The following is a 14,205-nucleotide window of genomic DNA, read 5'->3' on the forward strand; positions in this document are numbered from 1 at the left end:
TGTTTTAATAGTATATTGACAGTATTGTTTTCTTTCAAAAATCCACTTAATTTTCTTTACCCTATTATTAAAATGGTAATTGACAAATACAAACTACATTGTCACCAGAAGAGCAATACAAAATGTACAAGTGATATATTAAAATCATCTTTCCAGCTTGAATTTCAATGATGCATTGGGGCAACGATTTTGTGAGAAACATCTTCACCCTTAAATAAAGATTTTCGTAATTCCTTACCTGTGTGCTAATTAGATATCACCTTGTTTTCACATTAAACAGACTTCCACATGAGAAAGCAGCAAGGATGCAGTGGCGTTAATGTTTCCTGGTGTCAACCTGTATTATTTCAGTAGACATTGAAATGAGGATGCATCTTGCTGCCTTTCCAATGAAGCAAGTTTAATTTAGTAATAGGTGAAAAACCATCCCTACAAAGGTGTTAATCAGAGACTTGGCTTTGTGGACACTTTTCAGAGAACAAATTTGTTAGCATAAAAATAAACCAGAAAATGAAGAGCTGTTTAATCACTCAATTGGATTTTTTTGCCAGCATATTTTTTTTCTCTGCAACCCACTGCTAAATTGTGCTTCCTAGCTGTTTTTTTATAAAATCACTGAATCAAATCTAACTCTGATAACATCAGAGAAGGCCAGGTACCCTACACAATAAGAGGGGGTTTGAAATTTTGACTTGTCTACTTAAATATCACCAAAATCTGATCACAAGGTCAATTACGTCCCTGGGTGGGATTGAACCACCAACCTTTTGGTTAATAGCCTTACACACTAACCAATTGCACCACAGAGACACTTTGCAAAAGTACATACTGACAAAGGCTAATAAGCATTCATCTAGAACGTTTCCTAGAAAAACTTTAAAAAGTCAATAATCTGGAGAGTTTTTGTAAGATGTTTCTTCCATCAACCAATGAAGAAACACATTGGTACTTTCCCATGATGAGTGAGTGCTTCAGGATCTCTTGCACTTACATGTGCAGCAGAGTACTGCAATGGAAGCATGCTGGGCCCATAACCCTGAGGTAGGCAGATTGAAACTATCCTTTGCTATATGCATTTTTTTTGTTAATTAAAGTAATCCAAAACTGGGATTGATATTTTTGCTCTTTTATTTTTACTTAAAGTACAATAACTTTTACCATTTTAATTTGTTTTGATAGTATATTGACAGTATTGTTTTCTTTCAAAAATCCACTTAATTTTCTTTACCCTATTATTAAAATGGTAATTGACAAAAACAAACTACATTGTCACCAGAAGAGCAATACAAAATGTACAAGTGATATATTAAAATCATCTTTCCAGCTTGAATTTCAATGATGCATTGGGGCAACGATTTTGTGAGAAACATCTTCACCCTTAAATAAAGATTTTCTTAATTCCTTACCTGTGTGCTAATTAGATATCACCTTGTTTTCACATTAAACAGACTTCCACATGAGAAAGCAGCAAGGATGCAGTGGCGTTAATGTTTCCTGGTGTCAACCTGTATTATTTCAGTAGACATTGAAATGAGGATGCATCTTGCTGCCTTTCCAATGAAGCAAGTTTAATTTAGTAATAGGTGAAAAACCATCCCTACAAAGGTGTTAATCAGAGACTTGGCTTTGTGGACACTTTTCAGAGAACAAATTTGTTAGCATAAAAATAAAGCCAGAAAATGAAGAGCTGTTTAATCACTCAATTGGATTTTTTTGCCAGCATATTTCTTTTTCTCTGCAACCCACTGCTAAATTGTGCTTCCTAGCTGTTTTTATAAAATCACTGAATCAAATCTAACTCTGATTACATCAGAGAAGGCCAGGTACCCTACACCATAACAGGGGGTTTGAAATTTTGACTTGTCTCCTTAAAGATCACCAAAATCTGATCACAAGGTCAATTACGTCCCTGGGTGTGATTGAATTACCAACCTTTTGGTTAGTAGCCGTACACACTAACTGATTGCGCCACAGAGACACTTTGCAGAAGTAAATACTGACAAAGGCTAATAAGCATTCATCTAAAACGTTTCCTAGAAAAACTTTAAAAAGTCAATAATCTGGAGAGTTTTTGTAAGATGTTTCTTCCATCAACCAACGAAGAAACACATTGGTACTTTCCCATGATGAGTGAGTGCTTCAGGATCTCTTGCACTTACATGTGCAGCAGAGTACAGCAATGGAAGCATGCTGGGCCCATAACCCAGAGGTAGGCAGATTGAAACTATCCTCTGCTATATGCATTTTTTTTTGTTAATTAAAGTAATCCAAAACTGGGATTGATATTTTGCCTCTTTTATTTTTACTTAAAGTACAATAACTTTTACCAATTAATTTGTTTTAATAGTATATTGACAGTATTGTTTTCTTTCAAAAATCCACTTAATTTTCTTTACCCTATTATTAAAATGGTAATTGACAAAAACAAACTACATTGTCACCAGAAGAGCAATACAAAATGTACAAGTGATACATTAAAATCATCTTTCCAGCTTGAATTTCAATGATGCATTGGGGCAACGATTTTGTGAGAAACATCTTCACCCTTACATAAAGATTTTCTTAATTCCTTGCTTGTGTGCTAATTAGATATCACCTTGTTTTCACATTAAACAGACTTCCACATGAGAAAGCAGCAAGGATGCAGTGGCGTTAATGTTTCCTGGTGTCAACTTGTATTATTTCAGTAGACATTGAAATGAGGATGCATCTTGCTGCCTTTCCAATGAAGCAAGTTTAATTTAGTAATATGTGAAAAACCATCCCTACAAAGGTGTTAAACAGAGACTTGGCTTTGTGGACACTTTTCAGAGAACAAATTTGTTAGCATAAAAATAAAGCCAGAAATGAAGAGCTGTTTAATCACTCAATTGGATTTTTTTGCCAGCATATTTCTTTTTCTCTGCAACCCACTGCTAAATTGTGCTTCCTATCTGTTTTTATAAAATCACTGAATCAAATCTAACTCTGATTACATCAGAGAAGGCCAGGTACCCACACCATAACAGGGGGTTTGAAATTTTGACTTGTCTACTTAAATATCACCAAAATCTGATCACAAGGTCAATTACATCCCTGGGTGGGATTGAACCACCTACCTTTTGGTTAATAGCCGAACACACTAACCGATTGCGCCACAGAGACACTTTGCAAAAAGTTCATACTGACAAAGGCTAATAAGCATTCATCTAGAACGTTTCCTAGAAAAACTTTAAAAAGTCAATAATCTGGAGAGTTTTTGTAAGATGTTTCTTCCATCAACCAACGAAGAAACACATTGGTACTTTCCCATGATGAGTGAGTGCTTCAGGATCTCTTGCACTTACATGTGCAGCAGAGTACTGCAATGGAAGCATGCTGGGCCGATAACCCAGAGGTAGGCAGATTGAAACTATCCTCTGCTATATGCATTTTTTTTTAATTAAAGTAATCCAAAATTGGGATTGATATTTTAGCTCTTTTATTTTTACTTAAAGTACAATAACTTTTACCATTTTAATTTGTTTAATAGTATATTGACAGTATTGTTTTCTTTCAAAAATCCACTTAATTTTCTTTACCCTATTATTAAAATGGTAATTGACAAAAACAAACTACATTGTCACCAGAAGAGCAATACAAAATGTACAAGTGATATATTAAAATCATCTTTCCAGCTTGAATTTCAATGATGCATTGGGGCAACGATTTTGTGAGAAACATCTTCACCCTTAAATAATGATTTTCTTAATTCCTTACCTGTGTGCTAATTAGATATCACCTTGTTTTCACATTAAACAGACTTCCACATGAGAAAGCAGCAAGGATGCAGTGGCGTTAATGTTTCCTGGTGTCAACCTGTATTATTTCAGTAGATATTGAAATGACGATGCATCTTGCTGCCTTTCCAATGAAGCAAGTTTAATTTAGTAATAGGTGAAAAACCATCCCTACAAAGGTGTTAAACAGAGACTTGGCTTTGTGGACACTTTTCAGAGAACAAATTTGTTAGCATAAAAATAAAGCCAGAAAATGAAGAGCTGTTTAATCACTCAATTGGATTTTTTTGCCAGCATATTTCTTTTTCTCTGCAACCCACTGCTAAATTGTGCTTCCTATCTATTTTTATAAAATCACTGAATCAAATCTAACTCTGATTACATCAGAGAAGGCCAGGTACCCACACCATAACAGGGGGTTTGAAATTTTGACTTGTCTACTTAAATATCACCAAAATCTGATCACAAGGTCAATTACATCCCTGGGTGGGATTGAACCACCTACCTTTTGGTTAATAGCCGAACACACTAACCGATTGCGCCACAGAGACACTTTGCAAAAAGTTCATACTGACAAAGGCTAATAAGCATTCATCTAGAACGTTTCCTAGAAAAACTTTAAAAAGTCAATAATCTGGAGAGTTTTTGTAAGATGTTTCTTCCATCAACCAACGAAGAAACACATTGGTACTTTCCCATGATGAGTGAGTGCTTCAGGATCTCTTGCACTTACATGTGCAGCAGAGTACTGCAATGGAAGCATGCTGGGCCGATAACCCAGAGGTAGGCAGATTGAAACTATCCTCTGCTATATGCATTTTTTTTTAATTAAAGTAATCCAAAATTGGGATTGATATTTTAGCTCTTTTATTTTTACTTAAAGTACAATAACTTTTACCATTTTAATTTGTTTAATAGTATATTGACAGTATTGTTTTCTTTCAAAAATCCACTTAATTTTCTTTACCCTATTATTAAAATGGTAATTGACAAAAACAAACTACATTGTCACCAGAAGAGCAATACAAAATGTACAAGTGATATATTAAAATCATCTTTCCAGCTTGAATTTCAATGATGCATTGGGGCAACGATTTTGTGAGAAACATCTTCACCCTTAAATAATGATTTTCTTAATTCCTTACCTGTGTGCTAATTAGATATCACCTTGTTTTCACATTAAACAGACTTCCACATGAGAAAGCAGCAAGGATGCAGTGGCGTTAATGTTTCCTGGTGTCAACCTGTATTATTTCAGTAGATATTGAAATGACGATGCATCTTGCTGCCTTTCCAATGAAGCAAGTTTAATTTAGTAATAGGTGAAAAACCATCCCTACAAAGGTGTTAATCAGATACTTGGCTTTGTGGACACTTTTCAGAGAACAAATTTGTTAGCATAAAAATAAAGCCAGAAAATGAAGAGCTGTTTAATCACTCAATTGGATTTTTTTGCCAGCATATTTCTTTTTCTCTGCAACCCACTGCTAAATTGTGCTTCCTAGCTGTTTTTTTTATAAAATCACTTAATCAAATCTAACTCTGATTACATCAGAGAAGGCCAGGTACCCTACACCACTAGAGGGGGTTTGAAATTTTGACTTGTCTACTTAAAGATCACCAAAATCTGATAACAAGGTAAATTACGTCCCTGGGTGGGATTGAACCACCAATCTTTTGGATAATAACCGAACACACTAACTGATTGCGCCACAGTGACACTTTGCAAACGTACATTCTGACAAACGCTAATAAGCATTCATCTAGAACGTTTCCTAGAAAAACTTTAAAAAGTCAATAATCTGGAGAGTTTTTGTAAGATGTTTCTTCCATCAATCAACGAAGAACATTCAAGCTGATTTCTTGCAGCAGCTGGGCACTGTAACAGCTCCAGAGCTGCTCTGTAAGGCAACTAAAAGGGTGTGGGCCCTGCAGCACTACCTGTAGTTCGCATTGTGCGTTGGAAGGCACAAAGTAAGCAGACGGGAGAAGTCAGGATAGTGCGCAAGGGCATAGAAGGGAGCGGCTCAAGAAAAGAGAAGTGGAAACAGACAGCAAACTAGGCTGGAGAAAGACCTGAGACAAAGAGATCTGAATTATACGAGAGCCGACCAGGGGAAACACAAATTATGCAGTCGAGTTTCCCACATTTGGGGAAATCGCTGGAGCAGCACACACAGAGTGCAATGGGTGAGCCTTGCCCTGGGAGAAGCACCTTCATGATCATAGTATCTCACCTGGCAGGTAAGTAGGAGTTGGGCAAGAGCTGAGGAGGGTCGCTGCTCGGGCAAACCCCTGTCAAGTGAAGGAGATCCAACTGAGGCAGCACAAGAGAACTCTCGAAAGAAGAACAAGGCTAGAGGAAGATCTGAGACACAGAAATCTGGCTTTTGCCAGAGCTGACCAGAGGAAAGCACAAACACAGTCCCCCACTACCACAAATAATGCAGTCGAGTTTCCCACATTTGGGGAAATCACAGGGGTCAGCATACCCAGAATGCAATGAATGAACCTCACCCTGGGAGAACAATCTTCATGACCATGGTATCTCCTATGCAAAATAAGTATGATTTGGGATAGGGCTGGGGAGGGCCGCTGCTCAGGCACATCTCTGTCAAGTAAAGGAGATTCAACTGAGGCAGCACAAGGGAACTCTCATCTGGGGACAACAACTGCAGGTAGAACACATATTTTCAGATGAACATGGGAGGGCAGAAGGCTGCCTAATACTGAAGCACCCCCAAACAACAAACCAAATGCAACAACTAGTACAAGCATTCCTGGGGGAAGGCCTGCAGCAGATGGATTTGCATATGGTGATGTCATCCAAGCAGTGGGTCAAAGTTGGCTTCAACCCTCATCTGCATATGAAAAGAAAAAAGGGATGTGCAGGGCATGGCATCCTTTTGTGGCGCTTGGATGACCCTTAATTCGCATTAAACATCTCCACCCTCCTTCGGTGTGGGGCTCATGTTGGCTATGCCCCAGCCCCTGAAGCATTCAAGATGATTTCTTGCAGCAGCTGGGCACTGTAACAGCTCCAGAGCTGTTCTGTAAAGCATGTAAAAGGGTGTGGGCCCTGCAGCACTACCTGTAGTATGCATTGTGCGTTGGAAGGCACAAAGTAAGCAGACGGGAGAGGTCAGGATAGTGCGCAAGGGCATAGAAGGGAGCGGCTCAAGAAAAGAGAAGTGGAAACAGACAGCAAACTAGGCTGGAGAAAGACCTGAGACAAAGAGATCTGAATTATACGAGAGCCGACCAGAGGAAACACAAATTATGCAGTCAAGTTTCCCACATTTGGGGAAATCGCAGGAGCAGCACACCCAGAGTGCAATGGGTGAGCCTTTCCCTGGGAGAAGCACCTTCCTGATCATAGTATCTCACCTGGCAGGTAAGTAGGAGTTGGGCTAGAGCTAGGGAGGGTCGCTGCTCGGGCACCCCCCTGTCAAGTGAAGGAGATCCAACTGAGGCAGCTCAAGGGAACTCTCGAAAGAAGAACAAGGCTAGAGGAAGATCTGAGACAAAGAAATCTGACTTTTACCAGAGCTGAGCAGAGGAAAGCACAAACACAGTCCCCCACTACCACAAATAATGCAGTCGAGTTTCCCACATTTGGGGAAATCACAGGGGTCAGCATACCCAGAATGCAATGAATGAACCTCACCCTGGGAGAACAATCTTCATGACCATGGTATCTCCTATGCAAAATAAGTATGATTTGGGATAGGGCTGGGGAGGGCCGCTGCTCAGGCACATCTCTGTCAAGTAAAGGAGATTCAACTGAGGCAGCACAAGGGAACTCTCATCTGGGGACAACAACTGCAGGGAGAACACATATTTTCAGATGAACATGGGAGGGCAGAAGGCTGCCTAATACTGAAGCACCCCCAAACAACAAACCAAATGCAACAACTAGTGCAAGCATTCCTGGGGGAAGGCCTGCAGCAGATTGATTTGCATATGGTAATGCCATCCAAGCAGTGGGTCAAAGTTGGCTTCAACCCTCGTCTGCATATGAAAAGAGAAAAGGGGCGTGCAGGGCATGGCGGCCTTTTGCGGCGCTTGGGTGACCCTTAGTTCGCATTAAACACCCCCACCCTCCTTCGGTGTGGGGCTCATGTTGGCAATGCCCCAGCCCCTGAAGCATTCAAGCTGATTTCTTGCAGCAGCTGGGCACTGTAACAGCTCCAGAGCTGCTCTGTGAGGCAAGTAAAAGGGTGTGGGCCCTGCAGCACTACCTGTAGTTTGCATTGTGTGTTGGAAGGCACAAAGTAAGCAGACGGGAGAAGTCAGGATAGTGCGCAAGGGCATAGAAGGGAGCGGCTCAAGAAAAGAGAAGTGGAAACAGACAGCAAACTAGGCTGGAGAGAGACCTGAGACAAAGAGATCTGAATTATACGAGAGCCGACCAGAGGAAACACAAATTATGCAGTCAAGTTTCCCACATTTGGGGAAATCACAGGGGCAGCACACCCAGAGTGCAATGGGTGAGCCTTGCCCTGGGAGAAGCACCTACATGATCATAGTATCTCACCTGGCAGGTAAGTAGGAGTTGGGCTAGAGCTGCGAAGGGTCGCTGCTCGGGTACCCCCCTGTCAAGTGAAGGAGATCCAACTGAGGCAGCACAAGGGAACTCTCGAAAGAGGAACAAGGCTAGAGGAAGATCTGAGACAAAGAAATCTGATTTTTACCAGAGTTGACCAGAAGAAAGCACAAACACAGTCCCCCACTACCACAAATAATGCAGTTGAGTTTCCCACATTTGGGGAAATCACAGGGGTCAGCATACCCAGAATGCAATGAATGAACCTCACCCTGGGAGAACAATCTTCATGACCATGGTATCTCCTATGCAAAATAAGTATGATTTGGGATAGGGCTGGGGAGGGCCGCTGCTCAGGCACATCTCTGTCAAGTAAAGGAGATTCAACTGAGGCAGCACAAGGGAACTCTCATCTGGGGACAACAACTGCAGGGAGAACACATATTTTCAGATGAACATGGGAGGGCAGAAGGCTGCCTAATACTGAAGCACCCCCAAACAACAAACCAAATGCAACAACTAGTGCAAGCATTCCTGGGGGAAGGCCTGCAGCAGATGGACTTGCATATGGTGATGTCATCCAAGCAGTGGGTCAAAGTTGGCTTCAACCCTCGTCTGCATATGAAAAGAAAAAAGGGATGTGCAGGGCATGGCGTCCTTTTGTGGCGCTTGGATGACCCCTAATTCGCATTAAACATCTCCACCCTCCTTCGGTGTGGGGCTCATGTTGGCTATGCCCCAGCCCCTGAAGCATTCAAGATGATTTCTTGCAGCAGCTGGGCACTGTAGCAGCTCCAGAGCTTCTCTGTAAAGCATGTAAAAGGGTGTGGGCCCTGCAGCACTACCTGTAGTATGCATTGTGCGTTGGAAGGCACAAAGTAAGCAGACGGGAGAGGTCAGGATAGTGCGCAAGGGCATAGAAGGGAGCGGCTCAAGAAAAGAGAAGTGGAAACAGACAGCAAACTAGGCTGGAGAAAGACCTGAGACAAAGAGATCTGAATTATATGAGAGCCGACCAGAGGAAACACAAATTATGCAGTCAAGTGTCCCACATTTGGGGAAATCGCAGGAGCAGCACACCCAGAGTGCAATGGGTGAGCCTTGCCCTGGGAGAAGCACCTTCCTGATCATAGTATCTCACCTGGCAGGTAAATAGGAGTTGGGCTAGAGCTGGGGAGGGTCGCTGCTCGTGCACCCCACTGTCAAGTGAAGGAGATCCAACTGAGGCAGCACAAGGGAACTCTCGAAAGAAGAACAAGGCTAGAGGAAGATCTGAGACAAAGAAATCTGACTTTTACCAGAGCTGACCAGAGGAAAGCACAAACACAGTCCCCCACTACCACAAATTATGCAGTTGAGTTTCCCACATTTGGGGAAATCACAGGGGTCAGCATACCCAGAATGCAATGAATGAACCTCACCCTGGGAGAACAATCTTCATGACCATGGTATCTCCTATGCAAAATAAGTATGATGTGGGATAGGGCTGGGGAGGGCCGCTGCTCAGACACATCTCTGTCAAGTAAAGGAGATTCAACTGAGGCAGCACAAGGGAACTCTCATCTGGGGACAACAACTGCAGGGAGAACACATATTTTCAGATGAACATGGGAGGGCAGAAGGCTGCCTAATACTGAAGCACCCCCAAACAACAAACCAAATGCAACAACTAGTGCAAGCAATCCTGGGGGAAGGCCTGCAGCAGATTGATTTGCATATGGTAATGCCATCCAAGCAGTGGGTCAAAGTTGGCTTCAACCCTCGTCTGCATATCAAAAAAGAGAAAAGGGGCGTGCAGGGCATGGCGGCCTTTTGCGGCGCTTGGATGACCCCTAGTTTGCATTAAACACCTCCACCCTCCTTCGGTGTGGGGCTCATGTTGGCTATGCCCCAGCCCCTGAAGCATTCAAGCTGATTTCTTGCAGCAGCTGGGCACTGTAACAGCTCAAGAGCTGCTCTGTAAGGCAAGTAAAAGGGTGTGGGCCCTGCAGCACTACCTGTAGTTTGCATTGTGCATTGGAAGGCACAAAGTAAGCAGACGGGAGAAGTCAGGATAGTGCGCAAGGGCATAGAAGGGAGCGGCTCAAGAAAAGAGAAGTGGAAACAGACAGCAAACTAGGCTGGAGAGAGACCTGAGACAAAGAGATCTGAATTATACGAGAGCCGACCAGGGGAAACACAAATTATGCAGTCAAGTGTCCCACATTTGGGGAAATTGCAGGAGCAGCACACCCAGAGTGCAATGGGTGAGCCTTGCCCTGGGAGTAGCACCTTCATGATCATAGTATCTCACCTGGCAGGTAAGTAGGAGTTGGGCTAGAGCTGGGGAGGGTCGCTGCTCGGGCACCCCCCTGTCAAGTGAAGGAGATCCAACTGAGGCAGCACAAGGGAACTCTTGAAAGAGGAACAAGGCTAGAGGAAGATCTGAGACAAAGAAATCTGACTTTTATCAGAGCTGACCAGAGGAAAGCACAAACACAGTCCCCCTCTACCACAAATAATGCAGTCGAGTTTCCCACATTTGGGGAAATCACAGGGGTCAGCATACCCAGAATGCAATGAATGAACCTCACCCTGGGAGAACAATCTTCATGACCATGGTATCTCCTATGCAAAATAAGTATGATTTGGGATAGGGCTGGGGAGGGCCGCTGCTCAGGCACATCTCTGTCAAGTAAAGGAGATTCAACTGAGGCAGCACAAGGGAACTCTCATCTGGGGACAACAACTGCAGGGAGAACACATATTTTCAGATGAACATGGGAGGGCAGAAGGCTGCCTAATACTGAAGCACCCCCAAACAACAAACCAAATGCAACAACTAGTACAAGCATTCCTGGGGGAAGGCCTGCAGCAGATGGATTTGTATAGGGTGATGTCATCCAAGCAGTGGGTCAAAGTTGGCTTCAACCCTCATCTGCATATGAAAAGAGAAAAGGGGCGTGCAGGGCATGGCGGCCTTTTGCGGCGCTTGGATGACCCCTAGTTCGCATTAAACACCTCCACCCTCATTCGGTGTGGGGCTCATGTTGGCTATGCCCCAGCCCCTGAAGCATTCAAGCTGATTTCTTGCAGCAGCTGGGCACTGTAACAGCTCCAGAGCTGCTCTGTAAGGCAAGTAAAAGGGTGTGGGCCCTGCAGCACTACCTGTAGTTCGCATTGTGCGTTGGAAGGCACAAAGTAAGCAGACGGGAGAAGTCAGGATAGTGCGCAAGGGCATAGAAGGGAGCGGCTCAAGAAAAGAGAAGTGGAAACAGACAGCAAACTAGGCTGGAGAGAGACCTGAGACAAAGAGATCTGAATTATATGAGAGCCGACCAAGGGAAACACAAATTATGCAGTCAAGTTTCCCACATTTGGGGAAATCAAAGGGGCAGCACACCCAGAGTGCAATAGGTGAGCCTTGCCCTGGGAGAAGCACCTACATGATCATAGTATCTCACCTGGCAGGTAAGTAGGAGTTGAGCTAGAGCTGGGGAGGGTCGCTGCTCGGGCACCCCCCTGTCAAGTGAAGGAGATCCAACTGAGGCAGCACAAGGGAACTCTCGAAAGAAGAACAAGGCTAGAGGAAGATCTGAGACAAAGAAATCTGACTTTTGCCAGAGCTGACCAGAGGAAAGCACAAACACAGTCCCCCTCTACCACAAATAATGCAGTCGAGTTTCCCACATTTGGGGAAATCACAGGGGTCATCATACCCAGAATGCAATGAATGAACCTCACCCTGGGAGAACAATCTTCATGACCATGATATCTCCTATGCAAAATAAGTATGATTTGGGATAGGGCTGGGGAGGGCCGCTGCTCAGGCACATCTCTGTCAAGTAAAGGCGATTCAACTGAGGCAGCACAAGGGAACTCTCATCTGGGGACAACAACTGCAGGGAGAACACATATTTTCAGATGAACATGGGAGGGCAGAAGGCTGCCTAATACTGAAGCACCCCCAAACAACAAACCAAATGCAACAACTAGTACAAGCATTCCTGGGGGAAGGCCTGCAGCAGATGGATTTGCATATGGTGATGTCATCCAAGCAGTGGGTCAAAGTTGGCTTCAACCCTCGTCTGCATATGAAAAGAAAAAAGGGATGTGCAGGGCATGGCGGCCTTTTGCGGCGCTTGCATGACCCCTAATTCGCATTAAACACCTCCACCCTCCTTCGGTGTGGGGCTCATGTTGGCTATGCCCCAGTACCTGAAGCATTCAAGCTGATTTCTTGCAGCAGCTGGGCACTGTAACAGCTCCAGAGCTGCTCTGTAAGGCATCTAAAAGGGTGTGGGCCCTGCAGCACTACCTGTAGTTCGCATTGTGCGTTGGAAGGCACAAAGTAAGCAGACGGGAGAAGTCAGGATAGTGCGCAAGGGCATAGAAGGGAGCGGTTCAAGAAAAGAGAAGTGGAAACAGACAGCAAACTAGGCTGGAGAGAGACCTGAGACAAAGAGATCTGAATTATACGAGAGCCGACCAGAGGAAACACAAATTATGCAGTCAAGTGTCCCACATTTGGGGAAATCGCAGGAGCAGCACACCCAGAGTGCAATGGGTGAGCCTTGCCCTGGGAGAAGCACCTTCCTGATCATAGTATCTCACCTGGCAGGTAAGTAGGAGTTGAGCTAGAGCTGGGGAGGGTCGCTGCTCGGGCACCCCCCTGTCAAGTGAAGGAGATCCAACTGAGGCAGCACAAGGGAACTCTCGAAAGAAGAACAAGGCTAGAGGAAGATCTGAGACAAAGAAATCTGACTTTTACCAGAGCTGACCAGAGGAAAGCACAAACACAGTCCCCCTCTACCACAAATAATGCAGTCGAGTTTCCCACATTTGGGGAAATCACAGGGGTCATCATACCCAGAATGCAATGAATGAACCTCACCCTGGGAGAACAATCTTCATGACCATGATATCTCCTATGCAAAATAAGTATGATTTGGGATAGGGCTGGGGAGGGCCGCTGCTCAGGCACATCTCTGTCAAGTAAAGGCGATTCAACTGAGGCAGCACAAGGGAACTCTCATCTGGGGACAACAACTGCAGGGAGAACACATATTTTCAGATGAACATGGGAGGGCAGAAGGCTGCCTAATACTGAAGCACCCCCAAACAACAAACCAAATGCAACAACTAGTACAAGCATTCCTGGGGGAAGGCCTGCAGCAGATGGATTTGCATATGGTGATGTCATCCAAGCAGTGGGTCAAAGTTGGCTTCAACCCTCGTCTGCATATGAAAAGAAAAAAGGGATGTGCAGGGCATGGCGTCCTTTTGTGGCGCTTGGATGACCCTTAATTCGCATTAAACATCTCCACCCTCCATCGGTGTGGGGCTCATGTTGGCTATGCCCCAGCCTCTGAAGCATTCAAGATGATTTCTTGCAGCAGCTGGGCACTGTAACAGCTCCAGAGCTGTTCTGTAAAGCATGTAAAAGGGTGTAGGCCCTGCAGCACTACCTGTAGTATGCATTGTGCGTTGGAAGGCACAAAGTAAGCAGACGGGAGAGGTCAGGATAGTGCGCAAGGGCATAGAAGGGAGCGGCTCAAGAAAAGAGAAGTGGAAACAGACAGCAAACTAGGCTGGAGAAAGACCTGAGACAAAGAGATCTGAATTATACGAGAGCCGACCAGAGGAAACACAAATTATGCAGTCAAGTTTCCCACATTTGGGGAAATCGCAGGAGCAGCACACCCAGAGTGCAATGGGTGAGCCTTGCCCTGGGAGAAGCACCTACATGATCATAGTATCTCACCTGGCAGGTAAGTAGGAGTTGGGCTAGAGCTGGGGAGGGTCGCTGCTCGGGCACCCCCCTGTCAAGTGAAGGAGATCCAACTGAGGCAGCACAAGGGAACTCTCGAAAGAAGAACAAGGCTAGAGGAAGATCTGAGACAAAGAAATCTGACTTTTACC

At 44.2% G+C, this 14,205-nt stretch overlaps 14 non-coding genes and 1 pseudogene across 14 annotated transcripts; all 15 read right to left on the minus strand.

Annotated features, from left to right (window-relative positions):
- Positions 1-5,847: 5,847 nt before the first annotated feature.
- On the minus strand, positions 5,848-6,010 carry LOC134995312 (U1 spliceosomal RNA). The gene has a single exon (XR_010198116.1). It is a non-coding gene; the product is annotated as a U1 spliceosomal RNA (small nuclear RNA).
- Positions 6,011-6,162: 152 nt separating this feature from the next.
- LOC134995297 (U1 spliceosomal RNA) lies at positions 6,163-6,326 on the minus strand. Its single transcript, XR_010198102.1, has one exon. It is a non-coding gene; the product is annotated as a U1 spliceosomal RNA (small nuclear RNA).
- A 671-nt stretch (positions 6,327-6,997) lies between these two features.
- On the minus strand, positions 6,998-7,160 carry LOC134995306 (U1 spliceosomal RNA). Its single transcript, XR_010198110.1, has one exon. It is a non-coding gene; the product is annotated as a U1 spliceosomal RNA (small nuclear RNA).
- Positions 7,161-7,312: 152 nt separating this feature from the next.
- On the minus strand, positions 7,313-7,476 carry LOC134995298 (U1 spliceosomal RNA). Its single transcript, XR_010198103.1, has one exon. It is a non-coding gene; the product is annotated as a U1 spliceosomal RNA (small nuclear RNA).
- A 671-nt stretch (positions 7,477-8,147) lies between these two features.
- LOC134995310 (U1 spliceosomal RNA) lies at positions 8,148-8,310 on the minus strand. Its single transcript, XR_010198114.1, has one exon. It is a non-coding gene; the product is annotated as a U1 spliceosomal RNA (small nuclear RNA).
- A 152-nt stretch (positions 8,311-8,462) lies between these two features.
- Positions 8,463-8,626, minus strand: LOC134995301 (U1 spliceosomal RNA). The gene has a single exon (XR_010198106.1). It is a non-coding gene; the product is annotated as a U1 spliceosomal RNA (small nuclear RNA).
- Positions 8,627-9,297: 671 nt separating this feature from the next.
- On the minus strand, positions 9,298-9,460 carry LOC134995313 (U1 spliceosomal RNA). The gene has a single exon (XR_010198117.1). It is a non-coding gene; the product is annotated as a U1 spliceosomal RNA (small nuclear RNA).
- A 152-nt stretch (positions 9,461-9,612) lies between these two features.
- On the minus strand, positions 9,613-9,776 carry LOC134995295 (U1 spliceosomal RNA). Its single transcript, XR_010198100.1, has one exon. It is a non-coding gene; the product is annotated as a U1 spliceosomal RNA (small nuclear RNA).
- Positions 9,777-10,449: 673 nt separating this feature from the next.
- On the minus strand, positions 10,450-10,612 carry LOC134995311 (U1 spliceosomal RNA). Its single transcript, XR_010198115.1, has one exon. It is a non-coding gene; the product is annotated as a U1 spliceosomal RNA (small nuclear RNA).
- A 152-nt stretch (positions 10,613-10,764) lies between these two features.
- On the minus strand, positions 10,765-10,928 carry LOC134995300 (U1 spliceosomal RNA). The gene has a single exon (XR_010198105.1). It is a non-coding gene; the product is annotated as a U1 spliceosomal RNA (small nuclear RNA).
- A 698-nt stretch (positions 10,929-11,626) lies between these two features.
- LOC134995316 (U1 spliceosomal RNA) lies at positions 11,627-11,762 on the minus strand (annotated as a pseudogene).
- A 152-nt stretch (positions 11,763-11,914) lies between these two features.
- On the minus strand, positions 11,915-12,078 carry LOC134995303 (U1 spliceosomal RNA). Its single transcript, XR_010198108.1, has one exon. It is a non-coding gene; the product is annotated as a U1 spliceosomal RNA (small nuclear RNA).
- Positions 12,079-12,749: 671 nt separating this feature from the next.
- Positions 12,750-12,912, minus strand: LOC134995308 (U1 spliceosomal RNA). Its single transcript, XR_010198112.1, has one exon. It is a non-coding gene; the product is annotated as a U1 spliceosomal RNA (small nuclear RNA).
- Positions 12,913-13,064: 152 nt separating this feature from the next.
- Positions 13,065-13,228, minus strand: LOC134995304 (U1 spliceosomal RNA). Its single transcript, XR_010198109.1, has one exon. It is a non-coding gene; the product is annotated as a U1 spliceosomal RNA (small nuclear RNA).
- Positions 13,229-13,899: 671 nt separating this feature from the next.
- LOC134995309 (U1 spliceosomal RNA) lies at positions 13,900-14,062 on the minus strand. The gene has a single exon (XR_010198113.1). It is a non-coding gene; the product is annotated as a U1 spliceosomal RNA (small nuclear RNA).
- Between the last annotated feature and the right edge of the window lie 143 nt (positions 14,063-14,205).

The sequence above is a fragment of the Pseudophryne corroboree genome, unplaced genomic scaffold (assembly GCF_028390025.1).
Source record: "Pseudophryne corroboree isolate aPseCor3 unplaced genomic scaffold, aPseCor3.hap2 scaffold_1381, whole genome shotgun sequence".
Taxonomy (NCBI): domain Eukaryota; kingdom Metazoa; phylum Chordata; class Amphibia; order Anura; family Myobatrachidae; genus Pseudophryne; species Pseudophryne corroboree.